General features: G+C 43.7%; 1 protein-coding gene across 1 annotated transcript in view; it reads left to right on the top strand.

Moving 5' to 3' along the window:
• Positions 1 to 1219: 1219 nt before the first annotated feature.
• Positions 1220 to 13591, top strand: part of RERE (arginine-glutamic acid dipeptide repeats) — a 54591-nt gene continuing 42219 nt past the window's right edge. Inside the window, exons 1-2 of the mRNA XM_082493481.1 lie at positions 1220 to 1390; positions 1521 to 1601. The gene's annotated coding sequence lies outside the window, so the exon portion shown is untranslated. The remainder of the gene's footprint in view (positions 1391 to 1520; positions 1602 to 13591) is intronic.

Consider the following 13591-nt stretch of genomic DNA (forward strand, 5'->3'; position numbering starts at 1 on the left):
ATGTTTGCAGGAAGATGTGGTGCAAAATGCATTAAGCCAACTTGAGGTATGTTTCTTTTCAGGGTTTTTGTTTCTTTTTAGGTAATTATTAATTCTAATCTCCCCCAGAATGTTAGTGCCCATATACTCACAACATCCCTCATCCTTTCTGCAGGCAGAATTTGGTATTTATACCTGTATGCTTATTATAGAAAAGGAAAAAGTCCTCAGGACTGGCCTTTCCTAAAAGAGAGGTGCTCTGTGTTTGTTCTTAAATCTCCCGGTGGTGAAACGGGGGGGGGGGGGGGGGGGGGTGTACCGGTGAGCCCGGGGCCGCCGGCAGCGGCGGGCGATGTGCCGTACCCCGCCGTGCCGGCCTGGGGGAGGCATGTGCACGGGGGGCGGCTGCGGGGTTGTCCCCCTAAGATAGCTGGGTATTGCAGAGGGGAAACATGAGCGCGGGGGGCAGCTGAAGGGGGGGCCGGGGAGGGAGGAAGGGCAGCCGAGGGCTGCGGCAGATGCGAGACAGCAACTGGCGGGGAGGGGGGGGGGGGGAGAGACGCCACCCCTCCGCAGAGCCCCCGGGGCGTTGAGCCGGCGGCTCGTTGCGCGGGGTTTTCCCGGGGGAGGAGGCTGTGGGTGTACTTGGGGAGGGGGCGGGAGGGAAGGGGGGGTTGGGGGGGTGCCCGGCGATCCAGGCCGCCTTTTGCGGCGCGCCCCGCGGGCGCCGCGCCGCCCAGCCCCGCCGCGATCACATGCTGGGCGGCCGCCGCCTCCCGCCCGGCCCTCCGCTCCGCTCCGCTCCGCTCCGCTCGCCGCGCCCGGCCTCGCCTCGCCTCGCCTCCGCTCCGCTCGCCCGCACCGCAGCCCCGGGGCCACCCGCCACCGCCGCGGGGTCGCCCCCGACCCGCCGCCGTCGCGTCCCGCCGTGCGCGGCCCCGGCGGCGGGGCGAGAGGAGGAGGAGGAGGAGGAGGAAGCGTCTCGGCGTGGCGAGCGAGCGCGGAGCGCTGCGAGCCACCGAGGGAGAGCGGCGGCGGCTCGGCGCTGGGCTGGCGAGGGGCCGGCGTTGGCCGGTGTCCGCCGAAGAGCGGGGAGGGCGAGCCCGAGGGAGGGCTGGCGAGTGCCCGGGCTCCTTAACCCCCGCGGCACCGCCGCCCCGGAGGCGCTTCGCTGCCCTGAAAATCGGCGTTGCGTATTTTCCTTCTTCGCCTGACGCTTCGTAGTTGAAAAATAAGATTCGGGGAGCGACGTGCGGCAGAACACTTCGGTCGTTTTTTGGAAGAGAACTGACTGTGGTACTGACTTTTTTTAAGCTTCAGATGTTGGAAGTTTCACGGAGAAGGGAATGTGGCTTGAATTTTTCGGTATCTTTTCAAAGCCTTTTTTCCCCTGGCCGTTTGCAGTTGCTGTGTAGGTATACGTTTTCTTCTGTCGGCAGTCCTTAAGCGAAGAACATTGTTTTGCTGTTGTGCTGATTATCAAGATTTTTTTTTTTTTTTTCCTTCTGCTGACATACTGTTTTTGTTATCTTTTATCACAGAAACGTTTTATTAAGGGGTTGAGGCAGTACGGCAAGAACTTCTTCAGGATCCGAAAGGAGTTGCTTCCGAATAAGGAGACTGTAAGTACATTTGGACTTTATGTAATTTGCTTTTTCTCTTGCTGCTTCAGCATTTGATCTTACGAAACTATTTCCTTTTCACCCTGAACTGAATTCTCTTCAGATAAATAGAAGAGCAATCCACAGCCAGAGAAGGTAGCTGTAATTTTTAGTGCGGTTTTTAGGTCTTAATGTGTGAAAGATGTTACATAAAATAGTCGTCATTGCTGGACGGAGTCACTAAGGTTGGATGAAGTATATTTATGGAGACCAAATCTAATTTTAAATTCTGACATTATGATGGGATAATACATTTATGTCACCCAGTTGGGCTCAAATGGCAGTGGGTAATTAAAGAAAGCCTAAAACAAAACAAAATCTAATTGAATCTGGAAGACTGAGGTATGTGCCGGCTGCTCCTAGGACCTGCAGAATTCGGCTGCTGTGTTTAACCCTTTGCGTTCCTGAAAGGTGGACAGCAAGCGGGGTAACTTCGGTTTCTGAATTATATGTGGCTTATTACTCTGCTGAACTTCACAGAGCTTACCTAACTGTCATTCTGTGGAATATCCTGGCGAGCTCTTACAAGGAAGATGGACAGGGAGGAGTGGTTGACTTCTTCAAAGGGAAGAGGGTTTGGGAAGCCTTGGGAATTTAGTTAGTTTTCCATTAGTCCTAATTGCCAAGCTTCTCTAGAAGCTTCGGTTTCTGTTCTGCAGGTGTCATTTAACTGCTGAGATGGTGGTTCTGGAAATCCGTTTGTATTTGTTCTGAATTTAGAAGGGAGATAACTCAATCAAAATTGAGTTAGACAATTTCCTAGCAATGCGTTAGTGATCTGGAAAATTTTTAAAGTATAACTGGTAGTTCAGACTTTTGTATGTGTGGGATTTGGATGTTCAGTGGGGAAGAACATTACTGTAAAAATATTTTAAAACCTATCACTTACTGTAGGACACTTCCATTCTCTTCTGAGGTGTTCTTGTGAGATGATGCTGTGGTATCACAATCTTTAGTAAATAGTGACACTACATAGGTCAAATAGAAAGGGGAGGATGAAATGATTCCTGGAGTGCCTCAGTTGGTGTATATATTTACTGAGTCTGTTGAGAGTGATGGGAAAACTTAATTACTGATCAAGCGTGGGTAGACTTTGCTTTAGTATTCTGTTGGATTTGGAGGCATGAAGGCCTGGTGTTGGAAAGATGACAGCTGAGAAGGAATGCTGAAATAGTATCCTTCTTAGCAACATCTTAAAATCTAGCACACAGTCAGCTTAAGCAGTCCTTTCCTCTTTTCTTTGGAATACCTCCTAGCAATGTATTTAGAAATGCTAGAAATTAATTTGGTGTTTACTTTAGAAATTAATTCTGCTGATGGTAAAGTTACCGAGAGGCAAAAGAACTCTTCTAAAGTTGGAATTGCAGCAACTATGAAATATCCTTTTACATACAAAATGTCTCTTTGTGATAGAAAAAACAGTTTGCGGGAGAAAGGAAAAGAAAAACTAAAGACCTGAGAGTTGGGGACAGGTGTGTGACCCTGTTTGTATTGCCTGACTAATACATTCGAACTTGGGTGTCAGGCCTGAGGCTTTTTTAAAAGTTTTGCAAGTTTGCGAGTGATATGAGACTTTATATAAGCTATCATTTTTCAAGTTTTACATTTTTGTTTAATTACGTGCAAATTTTTAGTATAGAGAAGACTAAATATTAAGTTTGAGCAACTGGGAAGCAGGGTGTCGGTGGCTTTGAGCAGGCTTTTTTAGCCCCTAGTGGTAACTGATATACAAATAACCTTTGACCTACAACAGATTGTTTAATCTCCGTTTCCTATTTTTGCCCACAGGTCTCACTTCTGCTTTCTTTTAATTCCCAATCTTTTTCAGACAAAATTTACAGCAGTTTTGCTGTAGTAAGACATACAGGATAAAGGCTGCAGTAAATAATATTTGACTATACAGTTTTGCTTTTCCTTTTTAAAGTGAAATAATGAATAATGTAAATTACAAGGCTGTGGAATTAATTTGTCTGTATTTTTTTCATCAGCAGAATAATTTCAGGTACTTTGCTTGCCATTTTTCTGTTGCAATCTGAAGTAACCCTCTAGCGATTCCAGAATCACTAGAAAAAAGGCCTTATTTTCCTGTTTAGCCACCATATTAACATGAGGTGAAACTCTAAAAATTATTATATGGGCTCAAAAGCACTACGGCGACTCCCAAGTTCTGCAAAAGCTACTGGAAAATGAGTCAGGGGCATTGCTGAAGTGACTCGTCCTAAATGGAAACCAGGGTATAGGTCAATGTGTCCTGCACGTTTCTGATTTATTGGAGTTTACCTTATTACTGACTGAAGCCTGTGGGGAGGGGAGCCAGGCTTTCTGCCGCTCTGCAAAACCCATTTAAAGTTAAATCTCCTTAATATCATGCTTCTTGTATAATGCGTGCCTTTTCCAGGCACTTATATTTATACTGCTTTCGCTGGGGGGAGAACTCTTCCTAATATCGCCTTAATCCCTGCAGTTGGAACACGGCAATAGTGGAAGATAAGTAATACAATAGAAATACAAAATTACTGTAGAGACTAGGCCTGATTTTATATTAAACCAAGCTGAGGCCACTGTACAGGAAGTCGGAATATAGAGGTGAATGACATTGCATTTTTTTTTATAATATTGGAAGGTGTAAAGTGGCCGTGGTGAGAGATGAGAATTAGGCCACACTGTACTAAGTTTTCGCAAGCATGTTAAGGAACGTCCTATTTGACTTGTGCCTTTGCTTTTTTTCTCTCCATAGTTACTGTGCAATATCTTTTAAGAAAACCCTGGATTTGTCAATGTGTTTTTTAACTAGTTTAATGTAGTTTTTTCATTGTTTCTTCTAAATGGACTACCAGCAAGAAAAAAATCTTTATGAATGAAAATATTTACTGGCTCTCAAAGCTGTATGTTTGTTTAGATCTTCCCTCTTCCAACTTATTTCAGATTTCCAGTTTATTTCCAAGTTTGTGTTGGAGAGAGGTTCCCAGTGGGCATGAGTGTAAACAGCTGTAGCATTCTCTTCAAGCTTTTATAAGCAAGAGACTCAGGAACTAAAATCAGCTCTTATCTGAGCGTGCCCTCTGCTGAAACAGGAAGGCTGACATGGAAAAGGAAAGCCGGCAGTTTTAAGGCTGGATCAGTAAGTGTTAAACTTGTGATACTCCAGAGAAAAACTGCCTCCGTGTACGTGAGCTTAAATAAAACTTCTGAAACTTCCTTGGGTTTCCATTGAACTCCATTTAAATATTTATTTTGTCCTCTGTTCCTGTGTATGTATCTTCCTTTCCCCTTCCTCCTGGGTAGCTTGCTCTTAGTCAGGTGTAGCTGTAGTTGGATGGCGCGGTTGGCGAAGTATCCTGCTCCCGTTCGGTTCGTGCTTAGCAGCAGTTTTGATTCTTCATGGTAAGCTGAGAAGAAAATTTTGAAAACACTTATGTGACATGAACGGTTTTCATTAATAGCTTTCACTTAAATTCATATGTTGTGAGAACGCAAGGTACGCAGCTGGAAACAAGTTTTCCCAAGTATCTGATTTGGCTTTCAATGTGATCCCCGCGTTTTGGGTTAATTGGCTAAAACTTTGTGATAATGCAGGATTTTCAAAGTATTTAAAATTCTCCTGCTCCGAATTCTTTAGGTGATTACACTGAGCTACTTGAATTTGAGAGTTTTAGAAGCACCGGCATTGTGATAGGCCTGAGAGAAATGTACGTAAGTGCCTACAAGGTGGGGGATTGACTTACTGCGTTCTTGTAAAGCACTTAACTCTGTGTTAGTGACATGCAGAAGGTAAACAGAAAGAGGGACTGAAGGGGGCCTCGTGCAGAGCGATACTGCGCAGTGAGAGCAGGAGGAGGAGGCCGAGTCCCGGTGTCACCCTGCTCAGGCTGAGAGCTGCGTCCCGTGCCCCTCAGCACGCCCTCGTGCTGGTCACTCACAAAGGCTTCGGTGAGCTGCTCTGGCAGGGGGTTGGACTAGGTGGGCTCCAGAGGTCCCTTCCAACCCTCACCATTCTGTGAGCTTCGGCTCGGCTGCGCTTTCCCTTTGCCTGAACTGTTTAGGGCCACGGTCCCAGAAGAAACAGACTTGGCTTCCTCTGGCTGGAGTCCGGCCTGCTTTATGTCCGATGTGTTGTCTGACCAGAGGAACTCAACTGCCTTATGCCACGAGAAATGGAGGGGGATGTACACGATAGGTTTGAGAATAACATCATGTTATGCCGTTAGATGGCCACGGCACATGCTGCAGTTGAACTGAGGCTTTGGAAACACCGTGTCTTTCATGGGAATAGGCCCAAGCACTTTTGACCTTTTCTTAAAAGTGGGGATGACATCTATCGGAATGCTTGGAGGCTCTCGGATGACTCCTGCTGTGTTCTTCGGGGAAGGCTTATGGTACAGTGATTGTGGCCGTGGTCTAATTGTCTAATTGTCTTGTCTTTTTTCTGGCAGGCTGACGCTCCTCGGTGAGCCTTGTAGAGCTGCTTGCTTAGCGAGAAGTCTAAAAAGAGGACAGTGAATCTTTGTGGAGGCATGCAGACTTTGGTCTAGTTGTGTTTTGAATTTCCCGATTAAGCACAGAGATACCTTTGGTGTGTGTGACTTTTGGTTTGGCCGCTTCGCGAGAGATGACACAGTGCAATCGAAAGCTCTTGCCGCTGGGTGGATGCTTCTGTATTTAGCTTTAAAACACAGTGTAAATAGAAGTCATGAATATCAACTGTTTTCCTTAGATCAAAATACCTGCACCGTGCTGGATTTATGCACGTAAGAACTAAATAGGCGTCACTTTCTTCTTTAGCAAAAATATTCTCTCTTCTTATAGTAAAAGCCTTCTCTCCAAATTAAATGCTGTTGGGACTTATCTCAGAGACTAAATAAGCTGTGCTCTGTTAATGTTAGGAGGCAATTCGAGTGCAGTGTGAGCTTTCAGCATAAACTTCTGTTTAATTTTAGATTGGGGTTTAGATAAACAATTTTATTCCTGCCTCATTAATGCTTAATCTTGTGTTACATAATATACAATATTGGCTTCCTGAGTAGCTCTTAAATATAGTGCAAATGTGTAGTAGCTGAAAGGTCACTGCAGTTACCATATGTGCAGGCTGGCAAGGTGTTTGTCCTCTCGGAGGACGGGCTGCGCGCTGTTCACGTCAACAAACAGCCTTAGCAATATTTGGGCAAAATTCTCATGAGCTTATGAAAGGTAAAGATTCTCCCTTGACATAAGTGTTCAAATAGCAGTTTTCCTTTGATCAAAAGAGGGAGATAATTAGGCAAATATATTTTGGTCCGTTAGTATAAAGTGATTAGTTAACCCTACATTTGCTTTTTAATATTTGCTTTTAGGGGCGTAACTTATTTGTACCAATAGCTGAGTTTGGGTCTGTGGCGTGGGCATTACCGCTGTTCTCCTGCCCCAAAGGAAATACACTTTATTTGATGGTGTATTCCCCTAATGATAGGATATTAATACTTTGTATAGTCAAGGCATATTATTTCCTGACTTGTCTTTGCTGCAGGAGTGTTCAGAAAGGGACGAGCTATGTAAGCCTTTTCTGTTTGAAAGCTGAGCCTTTTTCCTTAATAACTTGTTCTAGCCTAGATGCAGTCAGAGCTGAAATTTTCCATTAGAGCTTGAAGCGACTGCCAACATAAACAGCCACTGCTCCTTTTCATTTCATCTCTGCTCGCTGCTGCTAATGCTTCCATGGCATGGATATTACAGTTGGAGGGTTTTGTTCTTGTTAAAACAGGGACTATAGGCTTCACATTTTAAAAATGGTAGCCTAAGACTTTTTTTCTTTAGTCATAGCAGATATCCTACTGGGCTTCAGTCCAGTTTGAAAAACGGGCAGAGGCATCGGTTAGTTGCTTTTCCTGTGTAAGTGAAACCATTGATTCATTTGCATAACAAACTCTTCTCTAGGGAGCATGTTGGCTTATTTCTTTTTCTTTTTTTTTTCTTTGAGTGTGGCTATCTTAACTGATTGAAGGAGAACACTAAATTAATATGTTTGGCTTTAAGGTGAAGCAGTGTACTGAGGAGGTACACAGTAATTCAGTTCACGCTTCTCACCAGGAGCAGAAAAAGTAAGCCAAAGAATTTAATGAAATGCTGAGCTCATAGGAGCTGAGCTCAGATGGAGATATTCCTAAATTTAAGTGGCACTGAGCTGAAAGCTGTTTACAAAGACAAGATTATCTGTGAGGGATATTCAGTATATGTGTTCACTTTGATTTAGCTTGTTTTTAAAAGTTTAACTGTTAAACCCTATTGCAAATGTCATCATTTTATCGGATAACAGAAGGTTTGGAAAGGTTTTTAAAGAGGCATAAAGGTTTAACTCTAGTATACACCACGTCATCTTCACCTCTAAAACTGATTTCAGGTCTTACAGGTGAGTAGAGCCGTTGACTGTATACTGGATTGGGCAAGCTTGGGCCACGGTTCCAGCCTCATGGTTTATATACCACGCGTCTTCCTTTTGTTTCGGTTTCCTGAGTTTCTTCTTTCGACTTAACATATCCTGAAGGGATATATTGCTTAGCTCTTAAGTCCGTGCTCTGTGAACTGCCTGTTTACATTGACTGTTGGCTTTCGGGGCCCAGTGCCACCAGTGTGTGGTCACCTGATTAATGACTATGGTTACATCTTCCAAAGACAAAAATACCCTTTCGCATACCTGCGTGTCTCAATTTCAGCTGGAGCCAGTAAAACCAAAGAAAGAAAGTACCTAATGTGCTTTGGTTTTGTTTGTTTTAAATCTCCTAAGCTTTCTCTTAAGAGAATAAGAGAATTAATTTTCAATTGTATTATTTCACTGTTGTATTCTAAAGGTAATTTACAATGTCGTCAGCTCAAAAACTGGGCTGCTTTTTTGAGTTTCTTATTAAGAAACCTTCCTAGGTGAAGAGCATAAACCCAGAAGGTGTATTCACTGTGCCAACTGGACTCTGGAATTGTGTTTAGCGTGGGTAATAAATCAACTCTGCACTCTGGTGGGGTTTTTTTATTATTTTACATTACAAGATTGGAACTCATTGTTTATTTTTCTCTGAAGGTTTAGAGGTAGGTAGGAGTAAAATATTGTTGCAAGCAAAAGAGGGCCATTAGGCAATTGCATTGAGTTCTGTCAGAGTGCCAAAAAGGACAATTTCTGCTTTGTAGTGGAAGGTATGTAGTTGAAGATCTAAGCCCAGATTATTTGGGAAGTTGATACAGTATTGTCTGAGTCTTCCTCAACAACTAAGAGAACACAATGCTTCTGTGACTCCACATAGTTTTGTTACACTGCATTTTCCTTACCTTCCATTTATAATTCGCCATCATAAGGCATTTTGTTTTGTTCATTTTCTTATTGTGAATTCTCTTTTTTTGCATCGATGCTGAAGGGTATGTGTGACTCCGATTGAAATGTTTTTGTTCGTCAACAGCTGTATATTTCTATTCTGTATTTTTCTTTCCCTGTGAGAAAAGATAATAGCTTTTCTTCTTTTGTAGCAGTTGTCAGGTTGTATTGAATACTCGGACATCAATCCTAAGGTCCTATGAATCTCAGGTACATAAAATAGGTATTTATTTGAGAAAGTGTGCAGTTTATTTTCATGGTTGGAGTGTCCTATCCTGGCAGGATTCTTTTCCGCAGATGCCCTGTGCCAAACCCTTGATGTTGTTTGTTTCCCATCCAGTTAGCGACTGAAGATATGCTTTAAAACTTGAAGAAGAGGGCTTTAAGAAAGGCAAAATAAAAAAAGTCATACAAGCCAAGAGTGATGTTTGTGGGACATCCTGTCATAGAACAGTGCGAATGTTATAAAATTTGGGTAACTCCTTGAATGAATCTGTATAATCCTGCCTGGTGTCTGAGTTTTGAAATGGCTTAGTAGAGGAATACTCTCCACGTAACCCTCTCTGTGCTGATAACTCACAGACCCACAACTGGTATCTGAGCATCTCACAATCTTTAATGTGTACCTAATGTACGGCACTGCTGAGAGTGGAAAGGAAGTTTTTACAAGTTAAGAGCTGAGTCAGAAGCGAACCTAGTGACTTGCTCAGGGAAACCAAAAGTGTCCGTGGCAAAGCAGAAAGGTAAACCTTCACGTCCTTTGTAATAGTTGTGTTGATGTAAAAGTGGTGTTGCACAAAGCTCACCTGACAAGTACTTGATTTGATCTATGACAAGATATACATGAATCAATGGCCTTGTTCTGTGGGAAGTTCAAGACTCCGGTTATGCGTGGACATGGCGTTCGAAGATGGTATTGTCTGCTCCAGGGGGATGGGACCGAAGGGGACAACACTGTGGGAGTCTCTTTGGAAGAGGAACACATCAGTGCTGAATATGTGCTTCAGATGGTGTCTGCCTGGTGCTGGGTAGTCCCTCCTCCTTATCTCTGCAGTGGGAATGTTAACTTTTAAAAACTCCTGTATGGAGCAGACAAAGGAACTCTTTTCACAAAGGGTTTTGAGAAAGGGAGGGGGATGTGCAGACAAGTGGTTTGGTTGGCAGGCGGTGAGTTTTATGGCAGTTGCTCAAGTCTGAGATACTGAAAAACAAACAGCAGTGAAACTCAAGCAGTTTTTGCAGCTAATTCAACTTCTGTGTTTAAACTTGATGTTTATGGCCTATATGTAATTGGGTTTTAGGTTTTGTGTGTGTATTTGGGCCAAATTTTATCGGTAGTTACCCGCTGGAAGCCAGCACAACCCGCTCGCAGACAGTGTTTGCCAGACCGGTGGCTTGCTTACATTTGAGGAACAAGCATTCTACTTGATTTTGTTCCTCCTCGGCACCCACACTGCTTTCGTATCCTGGTCAGGGATAATGAAGATTAATTGCAAATGTACTGCTGTGGGGAAAAAATGGAGGAGGGGCAGCTAGATTGTGCCTAACATAACTGAGGATGTTATCTAGGTCTTGTCCCAAGTGGTGCCATTTCACTTGTGTATTTACAGTGGGTGAGAGAGAGAGAGAGAGAGATTACAATTTCAAAAGGCATTGCAGCAGTTTTATTTGAATTTTCAAGTTCAAGATGTAAATAAATAGGAACAGCTTTGACCTGTTGAGAGAGTCACGTTACAGGAGAGAGTCAGGGTGATCTGGAGCGCTTAATGGTGCAAAGCAGTTTTCAGTTCCTTAACGCTGACGTTCATAAAACTGTTGCCCGGGCTATGTGGGGTTCAATAGCGCAAGCCGTCTGGGTAAGGGACTGTGCACCAGGAGAAAAAAAAGAAGTCTGTTGGCAGAGAGTAAACTATACTTTTAATGCGCCTTGCCTGCCATACTGAGCATGAAATTAACTTTCTTCTTGTACAACAGATCATTGGCCTTAATCGTTCCTTCCTGCCCCAGACGGCACCGTAAGAACGGTATCTGCAGTGTTCTTTTGGCATAGAATCAGCCCCCAAATACATTATTCAGTCCTAAATATCCCGTAATATGCTGCTATAACTGTACTGTGAGAACAAGACAATAACAACTTCGGTAGACAGATGCACTCATTTTGTCATTTTTGTTTCAAACCAGCTGTAAAAAAGAAGCAGTGCTTGATTACTGGTGATTGTTGTTGTGTTTGTGTTTGGTTTTTTTTTTTTCTTGCCAAGGAGAACTCCCAGGAATTACACAGATTGTGGAATAAACTGAGAATGGGGAGTTAAGAATAGTGGCTTTTGTTTACAGGGGCTGTGCCATAGGGGAAACCGAGGCAGGTTGTGGCTATGACAGGCTCTTTAAGCCTTGTACTTCAAGAAACATTTAACATCACAAGCTGAAATCAGCTACATTTGCTGTTGTTTTGTTTCCCCTTTATATTTTGTATCTGAAAGAAAAATGCTTAGGAGTACGGTAGAATTCAAATTCTTGGGACGTAAGAATGCTAATGATTACTTACAGGTGGTGGTGGTGGTGTTCTTTTGGGTAAACACGTACTGCTTTTACCCCAGCAGCGCGTAAGGGAGGAGGCCTGTCCCGCAAGGTGCTCCGTTGGAGGATGAAGGCTGCAGATCTGAACCACAGCCCTGCGTAGTGTGTTTGGGGGTGGATTTATAGTGGGGGGCTCCTTTCCCTGCCAAGAGGCGAAATGCATTTTCAGGCACCTTAACATCTTCTGGTCTGTGGAGAACAAAGCCAGTGATGCTGTGAGCCATGTGCAATGCCGTAGGCTTTGGGTTTTCCATTCCTGCTTGTAAGTAAAAAGTATCTTGCAAGACCGGGGTCCACCATTTGTGCTGTCGGTGGGTTTTTCTCGGAGTACAAGGGGCTCCCTCTGCTGACTGTGCCTCCGCCATTGTCTCGGGTAGAACTACACTTACGCTGCAGCATCGCATGTTTTGCGGCAAAGAAATTCACCACGCTGCTCTGCTTCTTGCCTTTAGTCTAGTTAAGAAGGTGCAGGTCGCGTGACATCAAACATTGAGTAATCAAAGCAGGTTCCATAGAAAACCTTTTGCTTCTAACATCCCTTATGTTTTTAAAATTGTAGAATGTTGACAGGTGTGTTTCCTTATGATTTAGATCTTTCAGGATTAAATTTCTCAATTCCCCTTTTCTTTGTAAATGCGGACTCAGAAACTTTCTCTTTTGGGGAGATGTAAATGAAAGAGGTGGTTTCCTAAGTAATCGATGTATTTAAGAACTTGGAGTGTTAAGAAATAGACAAAGTGTTACGAGATTAATGACAAAATCAAGAATGCTGCCAGTACTGATGGTTGGGAAATCCTTATTGGCTCTGGTCATCTGGTATATAGAAAATTGGCAGGGAATACTGTTTCTTTTTCATGCTGCTAAACTCCTGTACAGCAGTAAGGAATCTGGCATTAAAAAGGTGCTGATAAGTACTTTTATTGCCGTGGTGGAATAGATTGTTCTTGTTGGGTGGAACAGTTGAGTTGATTACTCTCCTTTCCCTCCCCCGAAGACACTTTCTGTGCTCCCTTTTCCCTTCCTCCCAATGCCTCTGACACAATCGGAATTATTTGGTGCAATGCCTCCAGACCCTAACCTTTAAAGAAAGGGAGAGTACATTCCAGGTTATAAAACGGCTCTTGCCTCATGCAATTTGAGAAGTCCTCCCTGTTGTTTAACTCTGAGCCTGCTTTGTGCCCGGTGCCGCTGGTTGTGTAAAGCGCGAGGACATCCCACAGGAACTCTTGATTTATTTTGCTAACTCTGCCCTTCTCTGCGGTTCAGAAACCTCTAATGATCTGTGAAGCTCCAAGATTTTTGAGTTGAACGGTAGTAGTTTTAAGAACCTCCTCTACTACATGAAAGTCTTAACGCTTTCCACATGCTGGGTTTTTGGCCTCGTGAAAAGCTGACCTCCTACAAATACGCTTTGTAAAACTAAGCATCCTGGGCCGGGCTGTTGGGAAATGGCGAGGGGGGGGGGAATTGTAATGAAAACTCTGGGCTCTTGGCCAGCAAGGAAGATGTGATACCGTGAACATGTTTGTGTTGCCCTTTGTTACTGTTCAAGTTTGATTAGCTTTGTTTCCAGTAAGCTTAATTACGTTTCTTTTCTTCTTTATTTTTTCTTCTCTTTTTTTTTTCTTTTTTTTTTTTTATGGCTGAGGAGGGGATCTTTGCCAGAGCTCCAGTCTTTCATTACCTGAATTGCAGTGGGAGGGAACTGGAGAAATAAATCATGCCACCTCCCCAACAGACGAACAAACCGAACGAACTCAAAAACCAACCAATCCCCCCCCCAAGGAAAGCCCATGAAACTACACAAACAACCCTTTTCTCTCTCCTTTCCTTGTCCCTGCAGCCCTACTGCTATTACTTTCCATCCTTTCCTTTCCCTGAAGTTTCTTTTAGGCCTTTAGGGTTAGGAGTGAATTTAGACAAATGTGCAATACTAACTGCAGTACTTGGATTTATCTTTTCTGTTTAGCAGCACAAGGTAAGGGAAGGAGGAACTTTGCCATTCTAAAGGCTTATTTCTAAGAGCCCAAAAGACACATTT

The sequence above is a fragment of the Vanellus vanellus genome (assembly GCF_965231255.1).
Source record: "Vanellus vanellus genome assembly, chromosome: 20".
Taxonomy (NCBI): Eukaryota; Metazoa; Chordata; class Aves; order Charadriiformes; family Charadriidae; genus Vanellus; species Vanellus vanellus.